The sequence below is a fragment of the Syngnathus scovelli genome, chromosome 9, assembly GCF_024217435.2.
Source record: "Syngnathus scovelli strain Florida chromosome 9, RoL_Ssco_1.2, whole genome shotgun sequence".
Lineage (NCBI taxonomy): Eukaryota > Metazoa > Chordata > Actinopteri > Syngnathiformes > Syngnathidae > Syngnathus > Syngnathus scovelli.
In genome coordinates this window covers 9,029,006-9,037,513 of record NC_090855.1, presented here as the reverse complement: position 1 = coordinate 9,037,513, position 8,508 = coordinate 9,029,006, and the positions used below count along the sequence as shown (strand labels likewise).

General features: G+C 38.7%; 1 long non-coding RNA gene across 1 annotated transcript; it reads left to right on the top strand.

The window, feature by feature from the left end:
• Nucleotides 1–2,975: 2,975 nt before the first annotated feature.
• On the top strand, nucleotides 2,976–4,230 carry LOC125974956 (uncharacterized). The gene is made up of 3 exons (XR_007483800.2): nucleotides 2,976–3,070; nucleotides 3,309–3,371; nucleotides 3,806–4,230. It is a non-coding gene; the product is annotated as an uncharacterized lncRNA (long non-coding RNA).
• The last annotated feature ends 4,278 nt before the right edge of the window (nucleotides 4,231–8,508 follow it).

The window sequence follows — 8,508 nt, the reverse complement described above, 5'->3', positions numbered from 1 at the left end:
TGTATGTATGTATGTATGTATGTATGTATGTATGTATGTATAAATAAATAAATAAATAAATAAATAAATAAATAAATAAATAAATAAATAAAACGGACACTTATTTGTTACATGAATCATAGCCTGTCCAAAAAATATAAAATATTGTCTATGGAACATCTGCAATCAGTAATGTTGCAGTATCTCATATGGTATGAAGCCATTCATAGAATGTACTCTTTAGACCTAAAGTATAAAACTTATCCATAGGTGTTTGACTGTGGATGGTTGTTTGCCCAGTTGAGGTTCTCCCGTGACCTCCCAATAAGTACAATCTGGTTGGCGGAAATTATAGAATCACACTTCTTGCAGGATGTAATGTAGAACAAATGCAGATTTCAGACGAAAACAAAAAAGATAAAACATTTCAAACTGCAACTTTCTGGATTTAAGAAAGGTCAAAAGAATTCAAGAGGGAAAATGCCTTTGGCAATTACTTGTTTACTTGTTTTAAAAAGTATAAAAAAATATAAAGAATGACTCATCTCTAAGGAAAGAAATGATGGACTCGTGAAAATCAACAACAAAAGTACACCGCTGGTACTTTGTTGCACCACGTCTATCTTTCATAACAGCTCACAGATTTATTGGCATGGACTTAATAAATGGTAAACAGCACTGGGCATTAATGTAGCTCCAACTTTCTCAGTTTGCTTTTTTCAATGCCTCGATCGTTTTTTTAAACTTCTCAGAACTGTAAATTAGATTAAGATGTAATCTATTTACAAGCCATGACATTGACCTTACGTGTCTTTCTTCAAGGTATGTTTTCACAATTTTTACATGTTTTCTGGCTAGACTGATTATCAACTTAAAAATGACTTTGTCCTCCCCCATACAGCCTATTAATTGTTGGACTAAAAAAAGTGTCCAAAATGTACATTTGTGCATTTATTGAAGATGTAATGGTAGCCAGTCCCAGTGGCATTATCTAGCATGCAGCGCAGTTTCTTAAAGCTTGGTCACAGACGTTGACTCTAGTTTCTTTCCATTTCGTCCTCCTTTGTTTTGCTGTGAATTTTCCGTTTTGGAGAGGTTGCTTTAAGTTTTCTGTCTTTATGCTTGATGTCTTCCTTGGTTTACCACTATGCATGTTTGTTGCACTTGATCCAGATTTTAGACACAGCTGACTGGGAACAACCAACATCTTTTGCAACACTAACCCATTATTTGTGTACCTTTTAAGAAGCTTAATCATAATCTCCTTTCTTTCATTGATATCTCTCATGTTGTAGCTATGATTTGTGTCAGTCCAAGGTGTGATCGCTCTTGTTTAGTGCAGACTAACAAGCGGATATAATCTCATTGGTGTTAGATTTAGAAATGGAAATTTACAGGGTGATTCCATAATTTTTGCCTGGTGTTAGACTATAAAAAATTAACACTGTCTCTTTGGCCAGGAGTTAGTGTCAACTTTTTGTATTTGTATATACGTATGTATTTTTATCATCCTATTTAGGACATCATGGAGGACTATTCTAAAGTCAGCATCTCTGCACGTAGCCTTGTTTCCCATTGTGCTGCTCCTGTAATGATCATTTGAGTAATTTGCAGAGACGGCCCTGTTTCGCAGTTTGCCAGGACCGACCGCACAGGTTTTAGCCTCCGAGGTAGTGATGAGTGCAGGTTTCAGACAGCCTGTTGTTTCTTGTGCGGGTACCACACACAGCTACCAAGCAGAAGTGCAGACGCCTCAGCGACTTTTCCATAATTAGATGAGGCCTTACGCTCCGTCTAGGGTTATTTTCCAGAAATTTGACGTGACATGTGTGAGTACGACCCAAAGTCATATCAAATTAATTTTTACAGCAACGCGGGGTGCTGGGCTTGATTCCCTGCAGCTTCCTGTTCTAACAAAAAGTCCACTTTGATAACATTTTATGTATTGCTGCTGAAATGCATATTTTATGCAGAACTTCGACTGGTCCACTCTCTGAAATCATTCACATGATCTTAATTTTATCATGTTTTGTCTTAGTTAAGCTAAAGTGCACACTCCCGTCGCCTTCAGCTGCTGAGCATGTCCTTGCCGCCTTTTGAATGTCGGCACATGCTAGCAAGGCTTGTGCTTATTATTCTGCTGTGGGCTCCAGATGGATCAACACATGCTGAAATTATTACAAGGAAGAGATTTGCATCTGACCTAAATCTCTTACTTCTGCTCCACCATGAAAACAAGTCAGTCCAACAACATTCTGAGACTCCAATTTGGAAAATTTACACAAAAGTTATTTGCTTTTTTTTTCATAAATGTCAATTATTATTTACTATAATGGATGGATGCTTTTACTGTTTCATGTTTGTATGTTAACTGTGCAACTGCATGATTACATTTTCACAACACACATGGTGAGGTGAATATAACTGGGTACTCCCTGGACTGGTCCCAGTCAGTCACAGAGAACATAAAGTATAGACACAAGTCTGAGCTGACATGCAAACCCCTTTGAATGTAACACTGACGTGCCAGCCACATGTTCCACCAAGTCGCCCAAAACTCTATAAAACTCATTCTACGGTGCAAAACATTTGTGCTACATATGTAGATTTTTCTTTGTGCTAAATAACTGTAAAGCTTACATTTTTGTTTATTTACTGATTGATATTAATTGACATTTTATGTGCAATGAGTAGTAAAATTGTATGGATTTTTAACATTATACACAGATTAACCACTATTTTTTTTTATTATAGGTTCTGAAGCCTGTTGAAGGGCATAGGTTAGCTTCAGGATCAAGAACGACAGATAAATGTTAGTAACATGGATAGGCAGTCATGGTCACGACTCGTCTGATTGTTTTATTGTGTTGGTTGTTATGGTTTCTGTCCGTGTCGCTGTGTACTCGCCCCTCCCCTCCTGTGTCTGCCCATGATCAGTGTGATCATGATGCTCACCTGCCTCTCATTACCTGTCATGTATTTAAGTCCTGTCTGCCCCTTACTTCCTGTGGGATTGTTCTCATCCCACGTCCGCTTGTCTGTCGTCCCATGTCCTTGTCTGTCAGTGCCGTTTCTGTTAGCCAGTCTGTCGGTCAGTCATGTTGTTGTTTTGTTAGGTCGTTATGTTAGTATGTCCGTCTGTCTGTTCCCCTTCATCCTCCATTCCAACTCCCCTTTTCCTTCAATATACACTGGTTCAAGCTGCATTTGGTCGCCCTGCTCCATTCCAATCCGTGACAGGCATAGGAAAATTATACTGTGTGCGATTTGGTGCTTGTAGAAGTGCCCCAAGTTTTGCTGTCTGCATATAATTTATCTATTTTGAGCAGGCACAATGGCCTAGAGACCATCCCATGCTGGCCTGACGACCCCCTGCACAATACCTGTAAACGGTGAGTAACCGAATTGAAAACAGTCCGACTACAACATGGAACTGTCTCAAAATGATGATAATGAAGAGAAAACTAATGTTCTTTTTCTGTATTTGGTTAGTGTCTTCAAATTGAAGATTCCTGTATAAAGCATATGTTGTCTTTCTTTTGGGTTGGTGGTCAAGCTGCTGGTAGACTTAGCTACATGTTTTTTTTATTTTTATTATAGTAGTTATTTGGATGCACTGCAATGAATGAGCTCAATTGCTTTGATGCTATTTAAAATTGATTGCATTATCCCACTAATGCATTCTGATTGCTTCCAATGTGGCATATATACAGTACCGTATGTATGCCCGGAAGGAAGGAAATCGCAGATATAAGAGTTGTCTTGAACATTCCAAATGTGGCCTATATGAACCGGAATGACAATTGTGGTAATTTTCTTCATATAGGTCATTCAGTCTACATCTATCCATCACTTCCACCCACCAGGAGCTGTAACAAAATGAGATGGAGAGAGCAAACAGAAAAAATAGAAGCTGCAACCTTGTATTAATCATGATTTTGCAAAATTGTGTATGGGCAAACCGTAATCCAATTAGATTGAGGGGAAAAAAAAAAGAGTCAACATGAGTATTTTGCTCGCTATCTCGGAAGCTGGGCTCTGACCATAAATGCAGTAGTTTGCTGTCACTTAGCTGGTTTCCATTATACTGTCTTCTGATGTTATGGACCTAAGTCTTTGGACGCTTTTCCTTGCAAGAAGAAATAAAGCAAAAAAAACACTTATTTGCAGTAATATGTCTGATGCGCTCCCACCTGTCAAAACACAATGTTCTGATGAATACTACAGTTGTGTAAAATAAATCAAACGCCAAAATCCATTCATTTTAATCCATCTCAGGTGGTGATTTTTTTGTTTTTTTTCTTTTTCTGAAAATGTGAACGTCACATGACCAAACCCAGAAAACAGCAAAACAAGCCGTGACAGTTACCTGAGCCAATGTGATTCCATTTTCAGTCGACAGCAAGTGGCAAAATGGCTGCCCCCTGAGATGGATACAAACCGGTAGATGTGCTAATTTATTCACATTCCACAAACACAATCAGATTGCCATGTTTTTTTTACTTGATTTCCCCTTTGAGTTTTATGATAAGGCTTAGAAACACTGACTAGCCAAAACATTGCACAATCTGAGACCCTAAAATCAAAATCCACTTTTACAATAACACTCAATATTGAATGCAATAGTGTTTAATTTGCAATATTGTTTTTTTTTGTTTGCCATGCATAACCGAATCAAAGCATAGACAAGTCTTAGAAACATTTTGAAAGCGTGACATTCAGATGTGTCATTTGGTTGGAATTGCATGACACCAATGTGAAGAAACCAGAAGAATGTTAATTTTCTTCCAGGCCTGTTTCATGAGTTGTTGTTTTTGAAAGAATTATGTTAAGTAACAAGTCAAAAGCAACATTGGAATTTTTTTATTTTTTATTTATTTGTGTATTTCTGCTTATGTCAAATTCAAGTTATTCCTGTTACCACTGTGGGTTTTCATTTGGTAACAGAGGGGTACCAACAATTTTGTCGACATGTTAAGCCTTTGTGAACCAGCTCAATCCCGCCAAAAACATCCTTTTCTGATTGTTGGGATGGAATCCAGATGTTCATTATGTGGGATCTCCATCAACTGGAACGAGGTCATCATGTGACCCTCATGTGTCTGACCATGCTGGTCTTTAGGTCGGTGATTCTCGCTTTTCTTTGCTGCACTTTCAGTTTTTTAGGTTTGAGGGCATCAAGGCTGGTCAGTCAAGTCACATGCTCCAGGCTATGGATAAACTCGGGCAGGTCTTGGGCCTGAGGTGCCGCATCAGATTTGCAGTTAGTTGGTCTGAAGGGCCACTCTGATGGCTTAGAATATAATCGAGTTGGAGGAGCAATAATCCACCGAACTGGTTGGGGCGGGTTGCGACTCTGGTGTCCCTTAGAGTTTGGCCTCGAGGATCATAAGGTTCCAATTTCAAGAGTCTGTAAAAGTAATGGGCGATATGATCCGAAGGTCCACAATGAAGGGATCGTTGTAGGCCACCCTACCAGAAAAAGTGCTTTAGGCTGTCACAGACTCAAGCCGAGAGAGGAAGTGGGAAGAGCATTCTGTAACCTCTTTGAACCAGCGAACAAACCATTTTCACCTTGTCCTTAGTCAGAGGTGCTGCTTGTAAACATGGGAACGTTTTTTTAATGTGCTTTTTAGTAACAGTACAGTTCTCTGGTATGAATACAAAGAGTCTTTAAGCATTCTAAAAATGTCAAATGGCCACTGTGAGATGGATGGCCATCTTGACAAGAATTTGCAATGGAAGAGTCAGCATGAGAAGAACAAGGTAAACATTTGTCAGTTTAGGGTATCCGTGTGAATGCTGAGTATAGGAAAAGATAAAGCAGCCATTCTTGGGGTACTCATGAAATATTCTGCTATTGAATAGCAAACATTCCCAGGTGTGAGTATGATCAGTTATTTAGGACACTCACTTCCAAGACAAACGTATAGCCTGCAGCCAGCATTTCTCAAATTAAAGCCGATGTAATCACATTCAATTACATCCAGAGGGAAGGGAGTGCCCTTGTTAGATTCTTTTTTTTTTTTTTTTTCAGTTTTTCTTGGAGAGTTCAGCTCATGAAATTAATTGGATCCAACCCCTGCTTGCTTTATTAAACATGACATACATAACAGGCCTGCTCTTTATGTCAAGCAATATGGAGGAGCGTGATGGGATGGTATTAGGAAAAAATAAGAATCATTAAAAATAAATGATTGACCAGTTAATTTGGCAATTATGGTCAATTAACCAGTATGGGAAATATGTGATCATTGTATCAAGACGTTAGCTTCATAATGAGCATTGTGACGCTGTGACCTGCTTTTGCCTTCTGGGGCAAAATAAGGTGGGCTGACTTACCATCTCAGTTTACATTCTACAGTAATCCTTTTACAAATTATGAAGTTATAATTGTCATGTGGTGGAAGAAAAACTGTTACTGCTCTGCTGAGAAGCCGAGATAGGAGCTGAGTCCCCAGTACGGTATATCAGCATGTCTGTCTTACAGACAACCAGAAAAAACACAATGTATAAATGTGATAAAAATGGTGTAATAGTAATTATTTTAAATTCTATTCAAGTATTTCATTACTGCAGATTTTTATAAAGTGAAACATTACAGAGCAGAATTTCTCCTGAATAAAAAACAGCAATGCAATGGGGGACTGGAACAGATTAATGGCATTTTCATTTATTTAAATGGGGAAAGATAATTTGAGCTAGTCAAGAGCAAGGTTAACAAATGAATAGAAGGCATCTTACAGGACCTTTGTAATTGAAAATAATTCCGTTCATTAAAAAAAAAAAAAAAGTTTTTCATTACAGGCTTTTGTGCTGCTCAGTATGTACACATGTGCTGTGTGTGCTGGTGCCGAGTGAGCGAATAGAGCCGAGCCGTCAGCTTGCAACACAACAGCAGTGGAACACAATAGGAGGGGAGCAAATTGTGCCTGCTCGGAGCTGAGACAAAAGCAGCAAGTATGGCAACCTGGCTGCAAAACTGAAACTATAGTGTCGATCTCATCACGCTAGTATTGATCTGATATTGATACTTGGTATCAGTATTTGGATCAATCCGCCATCACAATCGAATATGTAATTTAATGACTTACTGGATCTGTATGTTCTATTAAACTTTAATTGATAATTGAACTACCTTTAATTATTAAAGGTAGACTCTTTCCATGATCTTAAAGGGGAAAATGCTACAACAATGGAGTGAATAATAGAACAACAACATTGCCATTGTGCTAAACAGCACATGTTCTGAACCTCAAAATCTACAGTTTGTAAGTTTACGCTTGAGCAGCAGAGAAATACAACCTGCCATGAGAAGGCATTGTGGCAATCGTGCTGTGCTCTGTTCCAGACATAACAGCCTTCGTATGGCTCAGAGGTTGTGGAAGGGAGGAAAGTTGTACATGGTTCACTTCCTCACAGTAATAAGCAATGCAATGTTACCGTACGGGTGGCTCGGTGATACATTGGTTAGCACGTCCGCTTCACAGTTAGGAGGGTGCCGGTTCGATTCTACCTCCTACCTAAATAAGGGATAAACTTACGTATTTAAATTGAACCTCCTTTTAGTTAATTTGTCACCCAAATAAAAGGCTAAAGGCAGCTGGCTTCATGTGTCATGTCTAATCGTTTAAATTAAAAACCCTAGCCCTTAACAAATAATTATGAACATTTACTTACTGATTCGTGGCGAACGGGTGGTATATGCATTGGGGAGACATGCGGTGGAGGCTGGGACAAACACACTGGTAGTATTGGATGTGCTTGGGTGGTGAGTCTCTTCTTTTTAACCTGTTACTAAACCGAACACGAGCAGCTGTCAATCGCGTCTACTTAAACGGCAAGCAAAGAGGTCATGGTCATGGTGCACCCTTGCTGCTCCTGAAGACGCGAACAGTACATTCATTGAGGTCAAACCTTTCAACATGCAGTTGACTAGAAGTATATATTTATTTTGACAGGACCCTTGTTATCCTTACAATTGCTTCATTTCTAATGGTGAGCCATGAGGTTCTTTTTATGAGGTGTGAAGGAGAGAGGGACACATGATGGCTACTCTCTCTATAGTCCTCATTAGAATATGAGACAGGCCTCAATGCTGTGACCTTTGTGACCCAAACATGCAATCATAAGCATGTGTCCTGAAGCCCCAGGCAATGAACAAACAACACAAACATGCATCTTACCATGTATTCGCACAGTACTAGAATGCTCAAAAACACATTTATTCTTGGGAGAATTGGATTATTCAATTCCATTAAATGTTATTCTCTGGTCGAATGGACGTCGGTTACAATCGGGTAAATTTTCATTCAAATTGTACAGAAACAAATATTTTCAACCTCATGTGGTGCAAAGAAATATAACAGTACCAACAAAAATCATTGGATTTTTCCTGGTTGTAATTTTTTTTTCCTCAAATGACTTTTTTTGACGAATGTGTGGATATTTTTTTCCTTGCTACATTCTCTTTCAGCGATATTAAAGTTGCAAAAACGTAATTGAAAATGAATACCTAATAATCCCTGA